The 9,228-nt window shown below is 45.0% G+C and overlaps 1 non-coding gene across 1 annotated transcript; it reads left to right on the top strand.

Annotated features, from left to right (window-relative positions):
* Positions 1–7,532: 7,532 nt before the first annotated feature.
* On the top strand, positions 7,533–7,604 carry trnae-cuc (transfer RNA glutamic acid (anticodon CUC)). Its single transcript has one exon. It is a non-coding gene; the product is annotated as a tRNA-Glu (tRNA).
* The last annotated feature ends 1,624 nt before the right edge of the window (positions 7,605–9,228 follow it).

Genomic DNA, 9,228 nt, shown 5'->3' with positions numbered 1-9,228 from the left:
GTCCCTCATCCCTGGAATCATTCTAGTAAATCTCTTCTGCACCCTCTCTAAGGCCTTCACATCCTTCCTAAATTGTGGTGCCCAGAACAGGGCACAATACTCCAGTTTTGGCCGAACCAGTGTTTTATAAAGGTTCATTATAACTTCCTTGCTTTTGTACTCTATACCTCTATTGATAAAGCCCAGGATACTGTCTGCTTTTTTAACCGCTTTCTCAACCTGCCCTGCCAACTTCAACGATTTTGCACATATTTCCCCCAGGTCTCTCTCTCTTCCTGCACCCCAGAATTGTACCCTTTACTTTATATTGTCTCTCCTTGTTCTTCCTACCAAAATGTATCACTTCACACTTCTCCACGTTAAATTTCATCTGCCATGTGTCCACCCATTCCACCAGCCTGAATATGTCCTCTTACATTCAGTCTACAGCACAGAAACAGGCCATTCGGCCCAACTGGTCTGTGCCAGAGTTTATGCTCCACACGAGCCTCCTCCCTCCCGATTTCATCTCCCCCTATCAGCATATCCTTTCTCCCTCATGTGCATATCTAGCTTCTCCTTAAATGCATCTATATTATTTGCCTCAACTACTCCTTGTGGTAGCAAGTTCCACATTCTTACCACTCTCTGGATAAAAAAGTTTCTCCTTCATTCCTTATTGGATTTATTAGCGACTATCATATTGATAACCTTTAGTTTTTGATTCCCCCACAAGTGGAAACATTTTCTCTACATCGACCCTATCAAACCCCATCATTATCTTAAAGACCTCTGTCAGATCACCCCCTCAGCAGTCTCATTTCTAGAGAAAAAAGCCCAAGCCTCTTTAGTGTTTCCTGATAATTATATTCTCTCAGTTCTGGTATAATCTTTGTGAATCTTTTTTGCTCTTCCTTTAAACCCAAGTGCTCTGTAATTACACAGGTGAATCGACCTGTCTGTGTTCAGGATGAGGTGCAGAGTTTGTTCGGTCCCCATTGCTCTGAGGTGCCGCGTTCATCGAGGAGAAGCTGTCATCTCCCCTTATGTGCTCATCAAAGAATAAGAGCTTGTACCGAATGTCAAAATAGCTCCGTTGGGCGAGTGTTAGACGGGAGGTTTACAGGTCTTTAGTTCATTCTTGGGATTCGACAGCTTTTTCTGTTGGGAGAATCCAGAATGAGGGGGCTTCATCTTGGAAGCAGAGCTAGACCGTCCAGACAATAAATCAGTAATCATTTTATAACGGAAAGTGTTATAGAAATCTTGAACTCTCCCCAGCAAAAGGCTGAAAATGCTGGGGGTCCAATTGCATTTTCAAGACTGAGATTGATCGATCTTTCCCCGAACGGGGATCGAGACTTTGTGTCACAGGCGGGTAAATAGAGTTGATGTACAGATCATCCCTGATCGAATTAAATGGTGCAGCAGGTTCGAGGGAATTAATATTTTTCTCTTGTGCCTATGTTCCTAAAATTCTCAGCGCGGGGCTGGATGACAAGTTTATTCATCAAGCTTTAATGCAACAAGACTCAGAAAGCCCTTTAATTAACTTCTTGCCCAACTCAAAAGCGCTGGACTCAGATGGGAAAGAGCAAGAAAGCCACTGTTCAATCACCAGTCACATATTTCACTATTGGTTGAGCACTCCAGTGCTTGCGTTGCCAAGCGGTCGATGGATTTAAGGGCCAATCACTGCGGGGGCGTGGGTTTGAATTCTCACCGCGACTCGAATTTCCAGCAATCCTCATTTTGACCGATTCACGGAAAACCGGATTGCGGTGCGATGGAGCGGAGCAGGTAAAAGAAGCTGAAAGTGAAAGTGCAGATTTTAGTTTCATCAAGGGGACACGACACGTTTCCTTAATTTTTTTCCAGCAGAGTTGAATGTTTTATATAACAGTCCAGGCTCGGGAAATGCCGACCTTGTAAGTTCGACTCTCACTGAGAGCAAACAATCCTATTGCTGTGAACATTTCGACCTGAATTAAAGGTACAATTGGTGTGTTCCAAAATAGACCTGTTTATTAGTGTTGTTCCTCCTGCCTACCGTGTTCCAATAGCACATAAGAGGTTTAAATCAGTGCGTTAGTATTAATTGTTTACAGCAGGGAAGCTGCAGTTTTCGAGCCACAAACTATGATTTTGATCCATCAGAAAATTGTGTGATTTAATTAGAGCTTTAAACCAGCGCCTGAGAGCACTCAGCCCGGGTAGTTCCCACCCTGCACATCAGGAGCTACTTTTACAGGAATAGAATTACTGCAAGCAAGAATTCTACCCCTGAAGCACCAATGCTCGCACGGTAGCAGGCTGCATGTGTCCAGTTGGAAACCTGTCTGAAAGAACATGCCGCCTGACAGAGCTGGAAGTCCAGGAGATTGACTTTTGCTCTCAGCAGATGATGAGCCTCCTTCTTGAGTGTTTCACCGATCCAGCTCAGAGGGGATTGAGCATCATGAACTCCGGTGGGACTGGAGCCATTTGTGTCACAGGAAGTGTAGTTGGTAATTTCCCATCCTGGACGGACATTAATGATATAGTTGCCGTCTTGCTGCAAAATTTCACTCCCAGCTCCGTAAGCACCGAACCCAGAACTAAAATTCAACTCTGGTGGGACTCAAACCAATAAGCTTCCAATGGCTGTTTCACCATTAATTAGAAATCCAACACGCTATCCATTGCTTCAGAGCGAATTGTGTTTTCTGTCAAATCTACTGTCAGTTTGTCCAATACAAAGTGTTCTCTCTCTCTCCCTTTCTTTCTTTTCCTCTCTCTCTCTCGCTCTCTTGCGCTCTCGCACCTCTCCCCCCTCTTTATCTCAAGATGGTTGGAATACAAACCGTTGGAAATTATGTTCGAGCTGCACAGAGTCCTGGTGAGACCCCATCTGGAGCATTGCATTCAGTTCTGGAATCCACACCTCGGGAAGGATACATTAGCCTCTATGCTCGAGGGGCTGAGTTCTTCAAATTGAATCCCAGTGTGACAACATACACGATTTCAAAGCTGAACAGGGTGTGTGAGATTGGCAGGAGAGTGCGAGTGGGGACCACGGGCCTGGGAGATCAGCTCCTGCGAGGCGACGCAGGTCAGCAACTGGGACACACAAAATCCTGCCCGTTTCACGGGGCATCTCCTATTTTTGATTCTTCTTTCCCTCCAGTTTTCCTCTGCTCCCCTACCAGCTGAATTGGATGTTCGATGCGGGGAGAGAGGGAAAGGACGGTGCTGACCATTGAGTGGGGATGGATTTTGCACATGCCGGAATAAATAGACACAGAGATCTTATCTCCCTGCTTCTTTCCTGTGCGGAATATCTTAATGTTCAGGAGCTGATCTCCCAGGCCCGTGATCCCCACTCGCACTCTCCTGCCAATCTCACACACCCTGTTTAGCTTTGAAATCGTGTATGTTGTCACACTGGGAATGAATTTGAAGAAAGCGGTGCTGTAATAACCGAGGGCTATTGAGGAGATACAGTGTAAGATACATAAAAGGCACTAAAAACAGTGACTGCTCTGACACTGTGAGCTACAGTTAAAGGCTGGCAATATTTAAAGTTTCATGCAACAGGTCTGGGTCCAAATCTTTCACGGAGCATCTCCTTCTGCTTCTGTCACTTCCTTTCCTCCACGCAGGGTGGATTTGAAATTCCTGTGCGGCTGCACTGCGCAATTTCCAGATCTACTTCGAGCGCAATTCGCTTCAGTTGATCTATTGTAGATATTAGTTTCCGAGAGGTGAGGACAGTATAAAAGGAGAGACCGAGAGCGGGAGGAGAGTCTGAGAGGTGAACGCAGGGTAAATCTAAGGCAAGTCATGGCAGCAGAGCTCGCACCCGTGATATGCTCCTCCTGCACTATGTGGGAAGTCCTGGACACTATCAGTGTCCCTGGTGACTACGTGTGCAGGAAGTGTGTCCAGCTGCAGCTACTGGCTAACCGTATTTCGGACCTGGAGCTGCGGGAGGACTCACTGTGGAGCATCCGTGATGCTGAGACTATCGTGGATAGCACGTTCAGTGAGGTGGTCACACCGCAGGTAAAGATTACACAGGCAGAAAGGAAATGAGTACCGCCAGGCAGAGTAAAAGGACCAGGCAGGTAGAGCAGGAGTCCCCTGGGGCCATCTCCCTCTCAAACAGATATTCTGTTTTGAATACTGTTGGGGGAGATGGCTTATCAGGGGAAAGAAGCAAGAGCAAAGTTCCGGGCACCACGGGTGGCTCTGCTGCACAGGAGGGGAGGAAGAAGAGTGGCAGGGCTATAGTGATAGAGGATTCAATTGTAAGGGGAACAGATAGGCGTTTCTGCGGCCGTAAACGTGACTCCAGGATGGTATGTTGCCTCCCTGGTGCTAGGATCAAGGATGTCATGGAACGGCTGCAGGGCATTCAGGAGGGGGAGGGTGAACAGCCAGTAGTCATGGTCCATATCGGTACCAAGGACATAGGTAAAAAAAGGGATGAGGTCCTGCAAGGTGAATTCAAGGAGTTAGGAGATAAATTAAAAAGCAGGATTTCAAAGGTAGTGATCTCAGGATTACTACCGGTGCCACGTGCTGGTGAGTATAGGAACAGGAGAATAGACAGGATGAATGCGTGGCTGCAGGGATGGTGTGGGAGGGAGGGATTTAGATTCCTGGGACATTGGGACCAGTTCTGGGGAAGGTGGGACCTGTACAAGCGAGACGGGTTGCACCCGAGCAGGACCGGGACCAATGTCCTCGCGGGGGTGTTTGCTAGTGTTGTTGGGGAAGGTTTAAACTAGAGTGGCAGAGGGATGGGAACCTTAGCGGGGAGTCAGAAGGGAGTAAAGTTGAGAGCAGCAAGAGAGGGGAAGGCCCAGGGGAAATTTACAATACAAATAGTACAAACAGTTGTTCAAGAACAAGTGAAAGGGAAAAGCGCAGAGCAGCGGAAAGAAAGTGTACTTTAGACACTACAGATAAAGTGAAAACGAGAAGGCGTAAGGCGATTATCCCAGCATCAAAGTTGAAGGTCAGGCTAGGGTGTGTGGCCCAACTAAGAATTCTAAATACAAATGACGGAGTATAAGGAATAAATTAAATGAACGACAGGTTCAAATTCAAATTGGAGGGTATGACATGATAGCTATTACTGAGACATGGCTGCAGGATGGTCAGGATTGGGAACTAAATATACCAGGTTATAAGGTCTACAGCAGAGATAGGGAAAATGGAAGAGGGGGAGGAGTAGCCTTAGTGATTAGAAATGAAATCAATTCAATGATAAAGGGGGATATAACGAGAGGTAAGCAGCCAACAGAGACCTTTTGAGGTGAATTGAGAAATAGGAAAGGATCTAAGACTATAGTGGGAGTTGTATATAGGAGCCCTGGCAGCAGCTCTGAAGTGCTAGATTGTATAAATGCAGAGATTAGACAAGCGTGTAAGAAAGGCATAGTGGTCTTAATGGGGGACTTTAACCTTCACATAGATTGGGGAAAGCAGACTAGCAACTGTCAGATAGGTAGTGAATTTCTTGAGTGTGTTCGGGATAGTTTTCTACAGCAGTATGTCCTAGAGGCAACAAGGGGGCAAGCCATACTCGATTTAGTAATGAGTAATGAACCAGATTTAGTTAACAGCTTAACTGTGCGTGAACATCTATCCAATAGCGATCATAACATGATCGAGTTCAATGTTGTATTTGAAAGGGAAAAAAGTGAGTCAGCTGCTAAGATTCTAGACTTGGGTAAGGCCGACTTCAATGGGATGAGACAGAGACTGTCCACAGTAAACAGTTAATGGGTAAAACGACTGATGATCAGTGGGAAATGTTTAAAGAAACATTTAACGAGATACAGAACTGGTTTATACCCCTGAGGGGCAAGAACTCTACTTGCCAAAAGAAACCAGCCATGGACAACTAAAGAGGTAAGGGACAGTATAAGACGTAAGGAAAGGGCATACAAAAAGGCAAAAAATGCACAGATCCTGGCGAATGGGAAATATACAAAGATCAACAAATGGTCACAAAACAGATAGCAAGAGCTACAAAAAGAGAATATGAAAAGAAACTTGCAAGGGATATCAAAACCAAAACGAAGAATTTTTATAGTTATGTTAGGAAATAAAGGGTGGTCAGGAGCAATGTTGGTCCCTTAAAAACTGAAAGTGGGGATATTGTCATTGACAATGGGGAAATGGCAGACATGTTGAATAATTACTTTGCATCAGTATTTACAGTAGAAAAAGAGGATAGCATGCCAGAAATCCCAAGAAAACTTATATTGAATTGGGGACAGGGACTCGATAAAATTAACATAAGTAAAGCAACAGTAATGAAGAAAATAATAGCACTAAAGAGTGACAAATCCCCAGGACCAGATGGTTTCCATCCCAGGGTTTTAAAGGAAGTAGGTGAGCAGATTGCAGATGCGCGAACTATAATCTTTCAAAGTTCTCTAGATTCAGGAACTGTCTCTCTAGATTGGAAAATTGCACGTCACTCCGCTTTTTAAGAAAGGAGAGAGAGGGAAACCGGGGAATTATAGACCAGTTAGCCGAACATCTGTTCTGGGGAAATTGCTGGTGTCTATAATTAAGGATAGGGTGACTGAACACCTTGAGAATTTTCAGTTAATCAGAGAGAGCCAGTATGGATTTGTGAAAGGTAGGTCGTGCCTGACAAACCTGATTGAATATTTTGAAGAGGTGACTAAAGTAGTGGACAGGGGAATGTCAATGGATGTTATTTATATGGACTTCCTGAAGGCATTTGATAAAGTCCCACATAAGAGACTGTTAGCTAAGATAGAAGCCCATGGAATCGAGGAAAAGTACGGACTTGGTTAGGAAGTTGGCTGAGCGAAAGGCGACAGAGAGTAGGGATAATGGGTAGGTACTCACATTGGCAGGATGTGACTCGTGGAGTCCCGCAGGGATCTGTCTTGGGGCCTCAATTATTCACAATATTTATTAACAACTTAGATGAAGGCATAGAAAGTCTCATATCTAAGTTTGCCGATGACACAAAGATTGGTGGCATTGTAAGCAGTGTAGATGAAAACATAAAATTACAAAGGAATATTGATAGATTAGGTGAATGGGCAAAATTGTGGCAAATGGAATTCAATGTAGACAAATGTGAGGTCATCCACTTTGGATCAAAAAAGGATAGAACAGGGTACTTTCTAAATGGTAAAAAGTTGAAAACTGTGGATGTCCAAAGGGACTTAGGGGTTCAGGTACATCAATCATTGAAGTGTCATGAACAGGTGCAGAAAATAATCAAGAAGGCTAATAGAATGCTGGCCTTTATATCAAGAGGACTAGAGTACAAGGAGGCAGAAGTTATGCTGCAGCTACACAAAACCCTGGTTACACCGCACCTGGGGTACTGTGAGCAGTTCTGGGCACCGCACCTTCGGAAGGACATATTGGCCTTGGAGGGAGTGCAGTGTATGTTTACTAGAATGATACCCGGACATCAAGGGTTAAGTTACGAGGCGAGATTACACAAATTGGGGTTGTATTCTCTGGAGTTTAGAAGGTTAAGGGGTGATCTTAACCTTCAAGGAGTAGTTTCCCTGATGGTCTAGTGGTTAGGATTCGGCGCTCTCACCGCCGCGGGCCGGGTTCGATTCCCGGTCAGAGAACATTGCTTTCTTGGTGCTCGTAGTTCTGGTACCAATGAATGTCCCACCACTGAGCCCAATGCTTGCTCCTGATCAACATTCGCTTTTTCGCCACCATAAATGCTAATCGAGCAGCGGGCAGCCGATCATTCTTTCCAGGGCTGATGGCCGGCGCGGACATGATGGGCCGAAGGGCCTCTATCCGTGCTGTATGACTCACTCTATGATCTGATCGAAGTTTATAAGATATTAAGGGGAACAGACTGGGTGGATAGAGAGAAACTATTTCCGCTGGTTGGGGATTCTTGGAGCAGGGGGCACAGTCTAAAAATTAGAGCCAGACCTTTCAGGAGCGAGATTAGAAAACATTTCTGCACAAAGGGTGGTCGAAGTTTGGAACTCTCTTCCGCAAACGGCAATTGATACTCGCTCAATTGCTAAATTTAAATCTGAGATAGATAGCTTTTTGGCAACCAAAGGTATTAAGGGATATGGGCCAAAGGCAGGTATCTGGAGTTCGATCACAGATCAGCCATGATCTTATCAAATGGCGGAGCAGGCACGAGGGCAGATGAGGATTGAATTAAATCCCAATTCACTGAATCTAAACAACATTTAAAGAAGTGAATCTGACAGGAGTGGGATTCCTGAGTCTGTGTGTGAGCTGCACCTGGATCGGTCCAGTTCAGTAAAGAGAGAGCGGCAGGCGGCTCCCAGACACGGCTCAGGCCGGGACCGGCAGCTCTCCGCCGGGACCGTCTGGATTAGAGAGCGGAGCTCCTGCGCTGTTGTTGAGGCGGTCTGGCTGCTGCGGCTTCCGCCTCTCACACTCCGAGAGACCCGGCAGCGGTCGATACCAATCTCCGCTTGGCTGTGGATGCTGCTGACGCAAGGTTGGCGTCTGATTCCGGATCTGAAGACTGCGTGTTTGAATGACGTTGGGGCCACAGCATTAACACTGCGGCTCAGGGTCCGGCCGACTGATTTTATATCGGGACAGTGTTTTAGGGATGGACTGTTCAGTGTTTGTGCAATAATATCAAAATTAAATTTGATACATTAATGAGCTTTTTTCTGTTACTTTCTATTTATCCCCTCTCCAGTTTTATGTGGAAACAGTAACAATGTTTAAGGGGTGTGGTGTGCAATGTTTGTGGAATCAGTGTAATTATATTTGATACTTTAATCTCTTCCTTCTCCAACCCAGACTCATACCGTTAGATTTGTAACTTCACCGAGTTGAAAATGGGATAATCAGTGATATAAACGAATCAGTAACAGCCCCGAAACCTCAGCAGGTAGCTTTGTTCCAATACTTAGTGACGGTCCCGATTTTCAATGAAATTTTCAATCATCAAATCCCAGCGGGTGTTTTAGGTTTGACAAACTAATTTAACTACTTGACTGGCTCCTGGAAATGATCCACTGGAGATTTCCTTACCGTACAGATATACAAATAAATACATTGATCCATTTGGCAAATGATGGTTGCGTAAATAAATAAATTTCGATATGGAACATAGAAAAGCAGCTCTTCGTGTCATTAAAAAACAAATTACGCATTTTTTTCTTTATCCGCTTACGTTTAAATGTAGAACATATATTCATAGGAACATAGGAACAGGAGTAGGCCATTCAGCCCCTC

This window comes from Heptranchias perlo, chromosome 2 (assembly GCF_035084215.1).
Source record: "Heptranchias perlo isolate sHepPer1 chromosome 2, sHepPer1.hap1, whole genome shotgun sequence".
Taxonomy (NCBI): Eukaryota; Metazoa; Chordata; class Chondrichthyes; order Hexanchiformes; family Hexanchidae; genus Heptranchias; species Heptranchias perlo.
This window is presented reverse-complemented; position numbering and strand designations above follow the sequence as displayed.